The sequence below is a fragment of the Rhodnius prolixus genome, unplaced genomic scaffold, assembly GCF_049639745.1.
Source record: "Rhodnius prolixus isolate KJV_2025 unplaced genomic scaffold, Rpr scaffold_2, whole genome shotgun sequence".
Lineage (NCBI taxonomy): Eukaryota > Metazoa > Arthropoda > Insecta > Hemiptera > Reduviidae > Rhodnius > Rhodnius prolixus.
Genome location: NW_027411592.1, coordinates 51,835,143 through 51,853,085, shown reverse-complemented (window position 1 = coordinate 51,853,085; position 17,943 = coordinate 51,835,143). Strand labels below are relative to the sequence as shown.

General features: G+C 33.5%; 1 protein-coding gene across 2 annotated transcripts in view; it reads left to right on the top strand.

Annotated features, from left to right (window-relative positions):
* The window catches only part of LOC141449938 (cyclic nucleotide-gated cation channel subunit A-like), a 223,382-nt gene that overhangs the window by 121,086 nt on the left and 84,353 nt on the right, over positions 1-17,943 (top strand). The window contains exons 9-11 of one of the 2 annotated variants that reach the window (XM_074119903.1): positions 459-9,616; positions 11,049-11,389; positions 17,524-17,707. The exons of the other annotated variant lie outside the window; for it this stretch is intronic. The gene's annotated coding sequence lies outside the window, so the exon portion shown is untranslated. The remainder of the gene's footprint in view (positions 1-458; positions 9,617-11,048; positions 11,390-17,523; positions 17,708-17,943) is intronic. 2 annotated transcript variants of the gene reach the window in all.

Sequence of the window (17,943 nt, the reverse complement as noted above, 5' to 3'; positions counted from 1 at the left end):
CTCGAAACCTGCTCTAACCATTTCCTTTAATTTGCATAGTTATTCCCAGAAAATTTGATTAAGAGCGGAATTGGGAAGAGGACGGGTAGGTTCTTCTGTGAAGTATTAACAAAGACTCAAATGTTCGGTTTTTGAAGAAAATTTGTAAATTAAAACTTTGAAAGTCATGTGAGTTTCCAAACAAAAGTTTTAAACATTGCCAAACACTATTAGACCATGACCTTGTACAGAAAAAAAACTTACATAATCATAATTACATAACTGTTTCATAAAACAGCTTTTTATTGAAATCGATTCCTATTCTCATATAATCGGCTGTATTATTGACCCTAGCACTAAATTTTCTGCAGGTATTTTTGTATTACAATTAACCATAAGATCGTAGCCTCAATTATATTATCCGCTTTTTCATTTAATCCATTTCTAGTTTTGTGAAATCTATTATCTTCGCTTTTCAGGAGAGAGGAGAGCTGTATGGAGTGGGACAAAACTGCGGAGGTAGTTCCTATTTATAATGTATTTCGAAGATATATTCAGATAAATTAACAATTAACTGCGCGACTTATCAACTGGACGAAAGAGAGGCTATTTCTCTTCTTTTTATGGAAGGGCTGGCCGGATATAGAAAGGGTCGCTATGTATTATAAATGGAAACATGGGAAAAATTAAGTATAGATATATTTTTGTATAGGCTACTAGGCGGCATTTTACAAAGACCAATTAGGAAATCATTAATTAATATTGATGTATAGACCAATTGGGTCAAACTTCTATCTTTATCAATGCTGGTAAATGTTTGTAAAAAGATTCGAGGCTGAGATATGGACAGAAGATTTTGTAAAAGTACTAGACGAGACTGTTAAGATTCCATTTTAACTATTGTGAAGTCTGAATGTGAGAGTTTGATGGCAGTTAAGGTTAGCTACTAACTTTGGTTTTTGGCCCAATCAGTGGCCTAGATCCTACGACTTAGGGAAAAGTTTTTTTTGAGAATTTTATTTGAATTTGCACTTTGTGCAAGCATTTAATTCGATTAAAAAAAAATCTAGTCTTCCTATACCTGATATCTAGAATATGATATGCTTAAAACAAATTTTTTGTGTTTTGAAGTTCAGTCCAAATCAAACTTCTAAAACGTCGATTTTTATGGTGAAACAAATACCACAGTTTCAAGTTTCCGTCCATTAAGGACATCAATATAAAGGTGTACAAGAACATACTAGTAAAGTATGTTTGCTAGTCGCCTCCGTCCACGACACCTAATTGGTAGTTGGACGTAAAGCCGGCCTGCAAAAATAGGCAATTATTTTACTACTTTACTTACTTATGGCGAAACATTGCGCTAACTGTATTAAGTCTTACAATTTATCGTAGTTGTCAATAGTTTCGATTGCTGGATCTATAGTTTGTTAGCACTTGAAAAGAACAAATCTAGTATTTGAATTAAATACTAGTAAGCGATTTGTTTGTTGCATTCAAGAACTATAATAACTACTCGTATAGTAAAGCAAAATGTTTGTGATGTTACGATTTATTAATTGCTTGCCTTGAGCTAAAATACTTTTAAAATACTAAAAGCTAAAAATAATCGTACAGAAAAGATCGTGTTAACCTACAGCAAAGGAAAACTTACCCCTTGATGAAGGACTCATTTTAAAATTGATCTCATCTAATGTATTTAGCATAAACATTAAATGTATTATGTTAAAAGTATTTGGAAAATAAATTTTCCTTCAATAGGGATGCTGTCTGAGAAAAAAGATAGATAGATAGACTGACAGAATGAGAGAAAGCGACTGAATTTATTACCCAATATTCAGGATGACCCTATATTGAGTGATATATTATGGTACTGTATAGTTTTGAAATTCCACCAATTCTTTATTTATTGGAAACCCACTGGAGAAGTAATAACTGTTCCAACTATTTATTGAACAATAGGACATATTATCGCTGTTTGACTTAAATAGCGGCACATTTTAAAAGTGTAATTTAAAGGAGGCGCTTTTAAAAATGTTTAAAAAATCAATACTTGAATCTCGAATTAATTATTTGTCTTTCGTTCATTGTAATTTCGCTCATTTGTAGAAAATATTTTTATTGTGGTTCCTGATAAAACTCGTTAATACATACCTTTTTTGAACTCGGACGTTTGTTCATGAAACGAAATTCTAGTATTTAAATTCCTTAGGAAGTTTCAGCAAATCATTGAAACCTTCCTGAGCCTTCTGTGCACAATATGCAGGCAACTCATCCCTCAAATCTGGTTCTTGCCTAGAAATCTTCTCGGCACTAGTATTGCACAATTTTTGGCATTAGCTTTTAATGTATTTAATCCCTAGAATTGTTTACCACTGTTTGTCGTGTTCTCCCTAAAGTCGTTACTTAAGGAGACGTACGCACGGGGTCCATATTTATTCCTAGGGCAGGAATATGACCTTATTTTTTGGCGAAATAACGTGCGGGCACTAGGTAGGAAAATCCTTAGAAAATATCTGAGTCCAGCAATAAAAATGTATTCAGTTTTCAATATAATTATCTACATATAATATAAAATTTACCGACTGTTCACCATGTCACGACTGCTTACAAACTCAACGAGGCTCGACACTGGTAGAAGGACCCGGGTGCACTTCGCAAAGCATATCAGTTAGAGGCTTAGACTGACGAATTCTCCTTTATCAAACTTGGCTATCCAATTCTGATTATCAAGCACCCCGAATCTTTTGGGCGAATTCTTGTACTAAATTTTATGACGCCTAGTTATAAGGTTGTAAATACATACAGTACCCAACGCATTTCTAGCTAGTGGGTCAGCAACTTTATTTTTCATGACCTTTGGCACCCAATCAAGTGCAACTTGTTGCGCTCGCGAAAGCTGCCATCGGAACCTCTTGCACTTTCAATCAAGGGTTGTGGTTGTTTTTAGAAGATGGTTTTTACCTTTCTTGCAGATGGATGTTAGAAAAGATCTCTTTCACTTTTCAATAACGATCTATTCTAACAGGTTTTGCTTCTCGGATAATTGACTCCTGGATAAATGAACATGAAAAGCTGTGGACAAAATTATTGGATTTAAAATCTTAATCTTTTAGATAGTGTTGACAATAAACGACAGCCAATATTCGGAAACTGCTACCAAAAATTACTGTTAGATTGTCATTTAACGATAAGTATCCGCCTTAATGAGCTAAAACCCGTCGTCTAGAAGTTCTATTTTATTCTCGTCATGAAATGGGATGTATAAAAAAAAGGGATTGGAGAAACTTTACTTTGTAAAGTTTACCCTTTTTATTGAGTTCCTCTTGCGAGCAAGAAGAAAGGGCCAGAGACCATCTTCGCCACCTGTTTATCTATCCAATTGGCTCTTTTTTCCCCTTATTGTAAGCGTCAACGAAAGTAGACCAGCATCTCATTAAAGCGCCGCCACTTGAAAAGAAAGAAAAACGTTGGACTATTGAATTAAAAAAAAACAAAAAAAAAACTTCAATACAAACATTTGAAATATACATGAACATAGAAATTTATCGATATTTTTTTTGCAATCGAGTTAGCTATTCGGTTTTTCTTAATACTGGTCTCTTTGTTTATGGCAGTGTTTTCTATGACGTTTATTGCCTGAAAGGTATTAAGTAAATTTCCTTGAATCTTTCACTTTTGATTCAATATAATCCAATTCCAAATTTAGGTATCTGTAAATTGACTTAGGTGCTCAATCCTACACCGAGATGGAGATTTTGATATTTGAAGATGATTATATACAGTAATGTTCAGCAGTGAAACAATAATCTGCAAGATGGTTCTGCATGTATGCAAATTTCTTGCAGTTTCTTCACCAGATTACTACTAAAATCAACTCAGTGTTCCATGCCCTTCAAATGTCAACATTATTAGCAGCTAAATAAAAGTGGATTTTGCTATCTCGCCTCTTATCCCGCAAAGTACACGATATTGGTGAACATCTAGTTTATCCAATGTTCCAATGACATTCAAAATTTTAATGTCACATTAGATGATGCAGTTAGGAGAATATCAAAGCAATCTGTATGATGATTAGATAATATATATTCGGGTTATTGTCGCTATCTCCGAGTCCACTTTCCAGCACCAACAAAACTGAGCGTCAACAAACTCAATCTTTTGAAGGGAAATTCTGTGATTGAAAACTGAATGTACCAACAGTTACCTTACCAAACAGAAAATCTCGGTATTATTATTTTTTTTGTACAGTTCAATCCAAGAAAATTGTAAATTATCATAGAGTTTTCATTCCTATTATTTCTCAGCGTTACAGTGAGAAAAACTGTATCATTTTTTGTAGGGTCACTGAGATGTGAGAGGTTCTATAACTAAAAATACGGAGTTTGTTTGAATTAAAAATATTTAACTAGTAAAAAATCAGAGATTGTATTTTATATTAATATAGGACCGAGAGAATTGTGGTTTATAAATGATTAAAGATGGAATTATTAGAAGAGTATTAAAAAATGTAAATTGATAACAATGTGATAATTAAGTGGTAAGAAAATGGTCTTCTTGTGGAGCCTGAAGTACGGGTAGCGAATAGGAAAACGGTAAGCGTAGAACTATTGTCACTGTTTAGCGAACTCAGCGTATTATCGACAGCGAATTGAACTGTTCTTTTCTCTCTTTTTCTTGGATTCCCGTCTTTCGTTTCTGACTTGCTCCTTCTATGATGGTGTGAAAGAGGACTAACCCTACTTCAGGGATCTTGATAGGTATTGAAGCCTAACTGTGCGAATAAAAATTTACTCTGACACTCCATTCAGTCACCCAATCCAGGAATAGTTAGTTATATGCGCAATATTTTCTGTTTAGCGAACCCACTGGTAAACTTGAGCTTCCGATGGCACTAACACTGCTCTTTAAAGAACCATAATAGATCTTTTAGGTGGCTGAGGATTTAACTTTAATTCATTAAGTTTTTAATACTTTCTTTTTTACTAAATTTTGAGTCTTTCTTCAAAATACCCGTCGTGATATTTGTTATATCGGCCTAAGGAGAATAATTGGTAAAAATGTTCTTGTTAATCATGATCATTTTACTTCCCTGAACTGGAATTTTCACAAGAAAAATTTGAGGTTATTCTAAACTAAAAAAATTAAATAACTATATATAGCGCAAACCGCAGAATTTTCTCAAATTCCCACAGTTATAGCTAATTTGTTTCTCTCTTAGAAGTTTGTAAACTGAGCAGTGGGCAAGTAATTGGAAGAACCACTCGATGCATTGGGTTAGTATTTTGTAAGAAAAGCCTAACGTTACAGAAAGCCCACGATTTAAAGAATTTTTTCCTAATGAAATGTTTAAAACTTTTAAACCAATTAAACTTGTAATACTATAAAAGCGCTTAAGTTTGAGAAAAGTTTATCAATTAAAATTTTAAATTGGCACCATTAGGAAATAGATTGTTTTTGTTTTCTCATACTCATATTCAAAAGAAGAATTGAGCTAGTGATTTTTAAACTCAAATAACCGTTAATTAGAGGAGGGGTGGATGTTACAGACTGGGTCGTCCTTACTTCATAATATAAGTTCTAAAAACACTGGAAAAAGTCGGAATTCCGGCCTAGTTTCACTAAAATAAAATTATTTTTAAACTCAAATAACCGTTAACTAGAGGAGGGGTGGATGTTACAGACTGGGTCATCCTTAATTCATAATATAAGTTCAAAAAACAGTGGAAAAAGTCGGAATTCCGGCCTAGGTTCACAGAACTAAGTGATTTTTAAACTCAAATAACCGGTAACTAGAGCAGGGTTGGATGTTACAGACTGGGTCGTCCTTACTTCATAATATAAGTTCTAAAAACACTGGAAAAAGTCGGAATTCCGGCCTAGGTTCACAGAACTAAGTGATTTTTAAACTCAAATAACCGGTAACTAGAGCAGGGTTGGATGTTACAGACTGGGTCGTCCTTACTTCATAATATAAGTTCTAAAAACACTGGAAAAAGTCGGAATTCCTGCCGAGGTTCACTAAACGAAGTGATTTTTAAAGTCAAATAACCGTTAACTAGACCAGGGGTGGATGTTAGAGACTGGGTCGTCCTTACTTCGTAATATAAGTTCTAAAAACACTGGAAAAAGTCGGAATTCCTGCCGAGGTTCACAAAACGAAGTGATTTTTAAAGTCAAATAACCGTTAACTAGACCAGGGGTGGATGTTAGAGACTGGGTCGTCCTTACTTCATAATATAAGTTCAAAAAACAGTGGAAAAAGTCGGAATTTCGGCCTAGGTTCACAGAACTAAGTGATTTTTAAACTCAAATAACCGGTAACTAGAGCAGGGCTGGATGTTACAGACTGGGTCGTCCTTACTTCATAATATATGTTCTAAAAACACTGGAAAAAGTCGGAATTCCGGCCTAGTTTCACTAAAATAAAGTGATTTTTAACGTCTAATATCCATTTCTAGTTATGAGAAGTTTCTGATGCATGTCCTCTCTACTAGTCAGTCGATTTCTGTACTTTTAAAGCTTTAGACAGGAACTTTTTCAGTTTACTGTCGAGGAATGTTAGCTTTCCATAGCTGAAATAGTTGTGTGCTGGAGTTATGGTTTTGTGTGTATTTATTTTTCATGTTAGGTTTCTTTAATAAGTTTGCACTTAAAAAATTCATGTAGTAAAAGAAGGACGAATGAATGTAAAAACAAGTTTTGGTTACCAGTTTTAGCAATTTGTAATCTCAGTAATTAACGATTAAATGAAAAGTTCTACAGAATTTTCATAATTAAAAGAGTGTGACAGATAAATATTGAATGAAATTCACTTGAACTAGCGGGAATCAATCAATTTATATTATGGACGTTGTCAATACAACATACTCTTGAATGTTGATGATTGACAATGAACGATAGAATTTATGATTGTTAATCTAAATAATGCAATTTACATAAAATACGGATTCTGAGTAGCTATAAAAATGCCTGATCTGGAAATTTGTCTGAGTCGAGATTTGATTGGTGTGCAGATTATCAGCCACCTATTTTAATCTTTAGTCATAGTAAGAAAGTCACTATCAATGTCTCAACCGTTTTTTGTTATAATTAGGAGGAAGACGCTGTCGCAGTTTTATAATTACGAGTATGATTTTAATACATTAAATCATAATTTATATTTTATTAAGTTTACTTTAAATCTGGATCATTTTCTTTAATATCTAACTTTATATAGTTGTTTTACTTCTTTTTTTCACATAATGAATCTAATCTTCACACGGACCAATCTGTTATAAAAGGATAAGAGTTTCCTTCTCCCTGGTAAGAAACTGGAAAAAAGGTAAAAACGTTTTGATATGTCACATTAAATGATACCGTCAGTAGTTACTTTTCTGGCCCCTAATCAGCACTTTAGATTGCCAGCCAATTGCAGTGGTTGCGGGAAGGAGTTTTAAGGTTTTGATAGTGATGTCAATGTTAATATTAATGCTCATTTATTTGTTACTGGTTGGCCAACAGCTGAGATCTGCGTGAACTAACTGCCTAAATTAACATTTTTTTGGGGGGGAAATAAGACGAAGTTATTTAACTCTATCTCACTACGTATACACTAATAGTAATAACATTCTTGGTATAACAGAAAATTGGATTTTTAAAATTTATAACTTTTTGAACCATTTCTCCGCTTGCGGTTAACCAGCTATTCTTGGATAAAATAATTTCCAATAACACTACTAAGGATAATATTAAAAATAAAGAAAAACCATCATTTTGTATAGTGTTGTTATAAGGTCAAATACCCTTAGGGAGCGTTTGCACAAGGATGTCGTTTAGAGTGAAGAGGTGAAACTAAAGGAATCTCACGTGTGCAAGAGCGATAAATGTGAACGAAATGGACCAATGAGATTGTAGTGTAAAACATGTTAGTAGACATGTTGTGTTGGTGGTCCCATAGAAACTTTTTTTCTTCATCTCATCCTTCTATTGCTGGAGTTGAATGTAGTTGTGCACGAGTAGGGCAGGCTCTCCTTTCCATGAAGTATCTATTGGGACAACAATATGGATTGTACCTTTTTACATGAACTTATTTTTCGCCTCTTTTCCATACATAAACTCTTCCACAAATTTATAAATATATGGAAGAGTATATTTGTTAAAAAAAAACTTCTCTAATGCTGTTTCTTCTAAGTAAATAATATGTGATATCAGCTACAACTTATTTTATTTTATTTATTTTTTATTTTATAGCAAACTACTAGTTTTATTCTTATTATAAAAACAATAAATTTGAGGAAAAGTAGTTCATTTGGAATGCTGTCATATTGTTTTGATTTGCTGCTTACACAAATCGTCTTTCCAACACTTGCAACATTTATAGAATTTAGCACAAAAAGCTTCTTCTTTTTTTATAACTTATGTTACTCATTAAATTATTGATTTAATGCCGTATTACTGTTCTATGGTACAAAGCTCTAAAAATTCAATGCTAAACATTGACTTAAAATAAAAAAAAAAAAACTAATTGACATTCAAAATATTGGTGACTTAAGAAATATTTACACTGTTTCTCATTCGAGGCTGGTTAAATACAACAGCGACTTTGTAAAATTAGGGGATATGCCCTAGTTACTCTCGCATTGTGTAGTACAGGGTAGCATTGGCTGCCCATTCCAGAGTCAATACTTTCCAAAACCCTGTGTACGACCCTCGTACTTGCCTGTAGTAAAGCAATTTACTTAGGCACCTGCCTCTAGACCTTTCGAGCCAGCTGTTGCTAATAGTACATGAACGCTTATAACAAGTCCATGTCTTGCGGCTAATCCTCAGACCAGCTGGCTTGTTGTTGGTCGTGCAAATTTTGTATACCTTCTCGCTCCTACAGAAACAATTTATCCTTGACCCTAGTACAATTCTGTTACACCAAATTTCATTACTGACAGTCCGTACAGCATGACCCTTCCTTTAGATATCTTAGCAAAGCTGAAGCGCTACTGACTTCGTGATCTCATGATCTATCATGAGCTCTTCTCTAGAAGAGTCAGTCAGTTCATTACATCGAAAAACCGTCTGGGTTTGGTTTTTTAAAAATAAAATGAGAAACCCTTCTTTAAGAAGGTAGCAAATTTTCTTATAAAATAAAATGTTGGAAATTCAAGGATAGCAGAATTATTTTCATATAATTCCATGAAGCAACCACATATCTCATGAGATGAGACCTTTCAATTGCCTGAAGAAGAAAACCAAGTAAAAGGAATCTCTCCCTAAAAACTGACTGGCGGTATGGAGCATGAATGGAGCACATTGTAAAACCCCTATAATTGTAGTGGGTGTTCTCTTTGTGGGAATTGGGGGGTTTGTGGTTGAGGTTCAGCAGTTCACCTGTCAACTCATTAGTTGACCATTGTTCCGACCATTGTTCAGATATCGCTTTGTGCCGCCAGTTAGATCTGCATGTTTAAGGGGACGCTAAGTTTCATCGTCCAAGGCTATTTACAGTAGACCATCCGGCCATCTTTTTCAAAATGAGCACTCACAGACCTGCTGGTTATGTGGACGAGATGTTAGGAGAGCAACCAGCTCTCAGCTGATTTGATGTAACCAGATTGACGGAAGAAGACAGAAGATTTGCAATTGGAAAGACTGTTGGCTGGCTGTAAGTTCAGAATTACTTTTGCATTAATTGTTTTATAATTAAATTTTCTTCACGTGAAACATGGCTGCTGAAACCTAATGTTTCAGTTTTCAAAAGTTTTCCTCTTTTAAAGTTAAAGGAGAACTTCCACCAATCTTAAAGTAATCAACTTGATAGTAATATTTGTAGACTACAGACTTAAGATATCTAAGGTATCAACTAAGCTTCCGGACATTTGGAAAGTCTATCCACTCTTGCTTTAAGTATTACAATCTTAACCGGACAGAGTTGAGGTTCATATATTTCTTGAAGTTAATAAAGTTTTTGCAACCCCAATGCCGGCTGAGAACCTTCTTCCACTCCGCCACACCTTGTGTTCTCCAACTTCTCTGTACTCCCTCCCTTATTTCAACTCCGCTAAACTTTTATTGTGTTTTGTTCCTTTACTTAATTATTTCTCATCTGAAAAATGACAAGATAAGTATTTATTTTCTACATTAATTTAATAAAATTTCATATCTACTTACAACATACGAGTAGCCAAATAAGAAATTTTTTAATCTATTTCTTTTTTATTCATGAAACTCCTTGTATGTATGTGTAGTGTCTGTAAGTATGTCTATCCTGGTCAGTGATTGAATAACACGGAAAATAACGTATTCTTTAAAGTAAATATTTCGAATAGGTGCCACCCGGTTGTTTACAATGTTTGGGCCAAAGTTGATCCACCAAATATTACTTTTGGTTTTTTAATTTATTAAAATGTTCGATAGTGTTACATCTTTAAATTATAAATTAAATATAAAGTAATTTGAAATGTTGTACATGATATAAGGACCATTAAATACAACTATATGATGAACCTTTAATTAATAATGCTTTAATCAAAGTTTCTATTGGAAACGTTTTCCCCAGGTGGATGGATTAAAAATAGAAAAGGCGGATTGATAGATTTAGAGGTGGATTGAGCTAAAGATATTCGAATTAAGTATGAGTCAAACGTTTAGGAATTAGGAGAAATTCTGTGAGTTAGAACTTAGAGGAAAGTAGTATGAGAAAGTTCACACTAGTTTAACTCGGAAAAAAAGAAGAAATTGCTAGCATTTAATCAGGAGGTGAAATCATAATTTTCTACATTCATACCTCTTCAAGACAAAGTTTCATTTTATTAGTTAAATCGGTTTGTAATCATCGCATTTCAAATCAAGAGTTCTTTTCCTGTTTAATCTGAATATTGGATAGTCTGGATGTTACTCATGATTAGTTTGGAAGGAAAGTTCGGGTGTTTTACCATGTGTAATACCAAAGTGTTCTGCTAAATGAATTATCTAATGCGGAATACCAACGTAATTTATTAATAATGTCATATACAACAACAATAATACTAGTAATAAAGCAAATGCGCCATTGTTTTTATGTTTACTTATCCTTTATTGCATTTCCACTTTTTCAGAACTTTAGCGGCATGTCGCGGTACCTATTTCGGATTTTTTATTTAATGAGTTCATACTTGAGGACAAGGCGCTGCATAAATGCAATAAACACTTTGAGTGGCATCAATAGTGATAAAGCACTTGGTACCAGATATTTGAAGAAAAAAAAAAACAAGTAAAAGGGAAGAATCTCTCCCTAAAAACTGATTGGCAGTATGGGGTAAGAATGGAGCACACTGTAACCCCCTATAATTGCAGAGGGTGTACACTTATGGTCCTTGAAGATAGTGAAATAAGGTCGACCTACCGTTACTGAAATTGTTGCCCTAAGAATCATCGAGTAAATGGCCTCTCTCAAAAGGTTCGAAGCACTTTATCGGAGCATTCTGATCTTAAGCATTACACTGTTGATGAGTGTTTTGTACACTTTAAAGCACATTGAAAAAAAGGAATCAATACTGAAGAAAGGTTACCTCTTCTTTTGATAAGGATTGAGGCTTGTTTTTCAATTTATTTGTGCAACAAATCAACTCATTTTTGGATACAATTGTTTTTTAGGGGTTAATTTTTGATTAAAAGTGTATCCTGTATAGATTGTAGGAGATGATGTTCTACATAATGGTTGAAAATAAGTTGAATTAAAAAAATAAGTTATAGACGTCATCTAATCTCCTGAGCCTTCTTCCGGACAAATGAGAAATTAAAATTGATAAAAAAAAACTAAAAGTTTTGAGAAAATATCCAAAAACTGAAATAACGAAAGAAGTCCTTCCCGCTTGAGCGATTTGATCGTCCTCTATTGGCACCTAATGAAATATCCAACTTTAATTTTGGTGCGATTTTCCTTTTTTGAATTGCGGCAAATAAACTACTTCGATTTGGTCATTTAAAACATTTACTTCTCTTGAAAACTTTAATTTTCAAAATCAGCACAAGTTACGTAAAATAGTCCGCAATGCAGCCGTATAAGAAATTAGAATGAGAATAATGGACGATGGTCGATGATGCTAAAAAACAATTTAGTTTAAATAAATTTTAAGGCAAATTGAAATCACTGATTTATTAAAATAAAATCGCTGAGGTACTAGTTCAACTAGAAGTAAATTAATTTGCTAAAAGTTAATAGGGTATTACCATCTATAAAAAAAAACAATACGATAGAAATTTATTTCATTTCTATATTTTCCACTCGCTCGTTGTGACCTTTAGCACAATGTGGCAGTATTGGTAATATAGTTGATTACGTAGGATTATGGGCGTGGCCGTGAGGGAGAAAACACTAACCGCTGCCGGCAGTAGGCAGACGTTGGTGCGAATCCATTCTCTTCTTTGTGGACTTTTTTTAAATTTAAGTACCCAAGGAAAGTTTACAGAATTCTGCAAGAGCCTTTTTTTGCAAAATAAATAGGATACACATTTTCTTACATTATTTATTTTACAAGTGAACTTTTATTATATATCCCTAATTTCAATTTTTTCCTTGAGAGTTATTATTAGAGGCGATTGATTTCAATTTAAATAAAAATAAACCGATAGGTATGTCTCTTTTACCTTTTCTTCAGGATGAGAATTTTAATTACAAATTCAATTTTACTGCTGTAAAATTTAGGGATTTTTTTTCTATGGAGCTCAGCATCCAAAATGATGATTTCAGCTTCGGCAAAATCCCTAGAATGAATTTCCCTGAAAATAAAAAAGATAAAGCCTTGTATATTGTCAATCATTTCAGATACAACTATAATTCAATTTTAGTTTTTACCCATTAATGACCGCGCTCTGTCTGCTAATTTAAATTTTATTTCTGTCATTACAAACTTTGTCCTTTCATTCTCTTGGAGTCATCATTAGTGACAATCTTTCTGTTCCAATCTTTTGTTTACTTCTTCCTCGTTACATTGCCCACTTTAATTCAAAAATCACATCTTTTCTTGTTTTAATTTAAGGGGCATTAACATCTGAGGTTTATTGTGATAGTGTTAGCGTTTTTAGTGCGTAGCCAGTGTTTCTCTCTTTACAGTTGCACTCGGTGGTGACCGGCTAAAAGGCATTAGAACCTCTTAGGAAGGCGAAGAACTAAGGACATCAAATCTGGACTTAAACAAGTGTCCTTTGCTTTACGAATCTGTGCTCTCATTTATTGCTGCCATCGTTTGTTACCAACTCGGCAAACTATTATTACCAGCGATCTCTTTCTATCTGTACCTAATTAGGAAATTGACATGTGTCAAAACTTGGAATCCTTGCACCAGACTGAAAAGAATGGAGACTAACAGACGATTTCATTGGCTAGCTAGACTATTCGACAAACGATATAAACTTACTTTACAAAACAAACTTACTTTGTACAAAACTTTGTTGCAACCTATACATGGACCTACGGATTAGAGTTGTGGTTTTCCGAAAAGCATTCCAACCTCTACGAAATCCAATCCTTACAATCCAAAATCCTTCGAAAAGTCACCATTACTCCTTATTATATCTTCAATAAATACCTGAATAATTATCGTAACTATTCCCTTCGTGTCCGATCTATTCTGCAATCAAAGATTCTTCAATTATCCTTAAACCATCATCACAATTCACTTCTACAACAACTTCCAAACTAAAGCTTACCCATTCCAGTGACGTCGTGATCATCTTCCCTAATTCCAACGCCATGAACAGGATTCTTCTTCAAATGTCATTCACGTCATTTTATTCTAATATCACATTTTTACTTGTCATATATAAATTAATAAATGATTTTTAAAAAAGTTAATAAAATATTTTCTCGAAGGTGACTCAATGATTTACTTAAAACTTGGCATCCTTATTTGACTCATGTACTAAACTTTTATTCCAAGAAAATGAACTTTAGGACTGCTCTAGGAGAGGGGTTGTTGGTTTGATGTCGTATGTTTGTAATTTATCATGTAAATAGAAATGGTTCTCTCATTTATGTAATTCAGTAAGAATTAAATGAGTTGCTACAATTCGAAATTTGAAGAAAATGAAGTGTTCTTAAGTGCGATTTTCATGAAGATTTTCATAGTTTCTTTCTCTGAATATTTGTTTTATATACTTATCATATTAAATGACTTAACTAGTGTTTAATCTTTTTTGATTTTGTGGCTTGTTTTTTTCCTTATTTATGATGGAAAATTATCTTTTGGTATAAGAAATACTTTTCTTTGTTTTGGTGGTGGTATTGTTTGTGTGAGGAAGAGTGTCAGGTATCGCGCTCATGCATTCTCTCTGGTATTTACCCAACTGCTGGAGTTCTCACAACACTGTTTCTACAGTTTTCACAAAAAGTGATTATCTCCAATCAAGTTGAGACTGCTGCCGCCGCCATTAGACGCCGCACCCATAGAGTGCTTCATCATTCCATTCTCTTGGACAGCATGTTACGGACACTTACATTCTCCTTTACTCCCATCTAATGTGTCAATCTTGAGTGAATAGGGTTTTTATCTTATATTTCACCCATCTAATGGTTATATTATTTTCTCGGTTACGTAACTCTCTTGTGTCAACATAAAAACTGGAAGTAAAAAATAATTAGTATAAATCATTATAAATTATTAATCTATTTTTAACAACCTACTATTAATGTTGCAATTATTCTTTTAAAATCATGAACAATTATGTTAGCAGGTTATTTTACAAAGCGATCAAATAAGAAACAACTCAGGTATGCTAGAGATGTGCCAAGAATAGCGGAGGAGTCAGCAGTTAAGAATGATACTCCTTCTCTCATCTCCAGGGGCACCTCACTAACTACTCGGTGCAACAGACCTTAGAGGGACCTCCTAAATAAGTTCCCTCCATTTTTTCCGATCTGCGGCCTTAAGGCGCCATTTAACCAACCTGAAGGAGGTTTTCCTCTATGTCATCCAACCATCTAAGTCGAGGCGCCCTAGGGAAATACTAAGTAGAGAGGATAGCTGGTAGTTTAGAGGCTAGCTGCTCCTTAGTGCCTTGTACACTCTTCCCTGCAACGTCCTTCCTACCTATTCCAATAATGGAACATCCTAGATTATAAGAAGTTTGGAGGGTTCTAGGGAATATAGTAAATATATATATTGATCCTAAGCAGATGAAACAACTTTATTTTTAAACATATTTCTTCAATACTTCAATAGTAAATGCACAATGTAGATTCAACTGCAGCAAAGAAAATATACACGTTGAGAAATGATTACCACTTTCATGGGCCCTTTATTCAAAATTTAAAATTATGTAATTGTTTCTGCCGGACGTCTACTTGATTGAGGAATATTCAAAAACTTGATAAAATGTCTTATTAATTTTTATTAACCCCTAAAGAAATTTTAAAAACCAAACTCCAACTTACATATGTTGAAAATAAATTGATATGAATAATTTGAACTTTAACTGAAATATCGAGGCTGTAAATTATGTTAACTTCCACAAAAATACAATTGATAAATCAATTTAAGATATAGAAGATGTTTGGCAAGCTTTTCTTTTCCATTAATCTTAGATTAGGAAATTGAACACATATAAATATATGGATGTTTGGTGTGTGCTTAGTTTCTGTTACCGTGCCAACTATTATCGGCTCTGAATCTTCCACTTTATTTAGGTAATTGTTAAAAGTTCTCTTTCTATGTAGCATTTCATTACATCATTCAATAAATAACTTTCCTTTTTGAGCAATACTTACTGTATGGGTTGTAAGTAAAATAAGTAGGCTTTTTTATTACCTTATTAGATAGTACTTTTTAGTTTAAAATTGTCCGACAAGATGTAAAATAGTATTTCTTTTTTAATTGTCAAACATTATTTGATTTAATTCTGTGATTGTTCAATAATAACATAATGCATTACTTATTTTCTTACTTTAGTAAACCATCTCTCCGTTTTGGCCTGCCTTACTGGAAAGTTTTATCATACCATTAGTCTACTTAAAATCGTATATTGCATCCATCTACATTTTTACAGGAAATATCTTCTGTTACCTCTTTCTTTTTACTTTTACGAAGGTAATTCGCCTTTTCGAATCTTAACGAATTCTTAAATTTAGAAAATATATCACTTTAAAAAGAAGAAGAACAAGAAGAGAAATATCAGAAGTAATTCTCTAATTACATTTACATATTGTTAATGATTTAATTTAATTTATTTATTGTTAAACAAGAGTTTACCAAATCATAATAATTATAAATTCTTTAATTATGTGTCACTATTAAGTATTAGTTCACTAAATATCTGATTCTAGTTATTACACAATTCTGACTGGACCGATTGTAAACTATTGATTGCTTTTCTGTAGAAGTAGTTTAACAGGGTACTCAATCTCTGGTTAAATTCAGAGTGCTCCATAATCAAGGAGTACCTTGATTCACTGAGTAGAATGGGTGGTTTCCTTTAGATTAAAACCTATTCTGCGATTCCGAGAGTGTATTATGTAGGCGTTCGTTAATGTTAAGAGATCAAGGCTAAAGTCGTAGGGCGCATATAATTGTGTACATGATTGATTTCCCTCAAAACAGTTACAATATCCTGAATGTTGTAATATATTGTAATGTACAAGTGAATACAGTATGTATTTCTACATACTCTGTAAATAGAAGTTTATTGATATATATGTATAATTCTTTAATATTAGGTACCGTTTAACGTACCTCATATGCTCAATTTATCTAGGGACCTAGAACTGGGGAAATAATAGTTATTTGGTGTTTTTCTATGGTGAGTTTGGCATAGAGAATTGGACTTCACTAATGTTACCGTCTCGCTGACTCCACTTGATAGTCAGCTGTGTAGTGTTTCTTTATTTTCTGAAGGCGCTGGAAAAAAAATCGTCTTTAATTGACCAGGAAAACCGAAATATTATTTTAAAATTATTGCGCTATTTGAATTGAAGAATAGAATAGAGAAGGGAAACTTAAAATGAATCAATTATTTGAATACCATTCGCCGGTTGTAATTTAAGCTTGGCCGGTTTAATTGAATTCATGTGGAAGGTAATTATAAGAAGCCGATTATAGCAAGGATAAAAGGAATCTTTAGGGATTTGTATTCATTAAAAATAAAATAAATCCCTCGATATCTGTTTGAATTTTTGAATCAGCTTTTTGTTTTTAATTAAGAGGATTCAAAAACGAAATAAATAAGGAAAATATTTTGTACCTATTCATATCTATCTCTAAAATACCTTTTTTCTTTCTTTTTCCTTTGTCTTTTTCTCTTTTAAGCGTGCTTACCATCTGCTGCTCAGCTTTATGAGGATTGCTTCTCCCTTCATTAATACTGTTGATATTGTTCGCTGTAAAATGCCCGTTTGCCATTCTTATATGGTCTAACGTGCTTAGATAGACTAGCAAACGACTCAGCTTCCGTCGATTACAAATAACCTCATCTAAGAATGGAAAATGGGACATATTGTAAAAATTTATCCTCGTGACAAGTTTTCCTATCCTATTTTACAAACTTTCATGCAAAATTATCTTACTTCTAGAAATCATTACTCTGCTCTTTATTCTCCAGATCACTTCTGATCAACCGGTTACAAAGAAGGCGTGAATGACTTCGCAAACTGCGTTCAGAACATTTCCTAAATATCAACACCTTGCTTCAAAGAAAGGCGAACAGAGGGAGTATGATGTAGACAGAGATAGAAATGGCTGAACACTATCTCAGAAGAACGCTTCTGTAAAACCAGCGCGGAAATGTAAGCGATTCGCCTTGCTGTAGATTTAATAAAGCGTTCTTTTTGACGGACCCTATATTGACCCTTTGAAAAGGTAATTAGTATTTTTAATATTTTGGAACATTTATACGAACGTTGACAAGGAGTGAGTTGAGGCTACTTTGGGCAGTCCTGAGACTACGTGTCAACCGTGAAGAGATGAATGTAAAGAACTTTTTTGAGTGAGGCTCTGCCCTTCCTTGCAGAACTAAGGATTA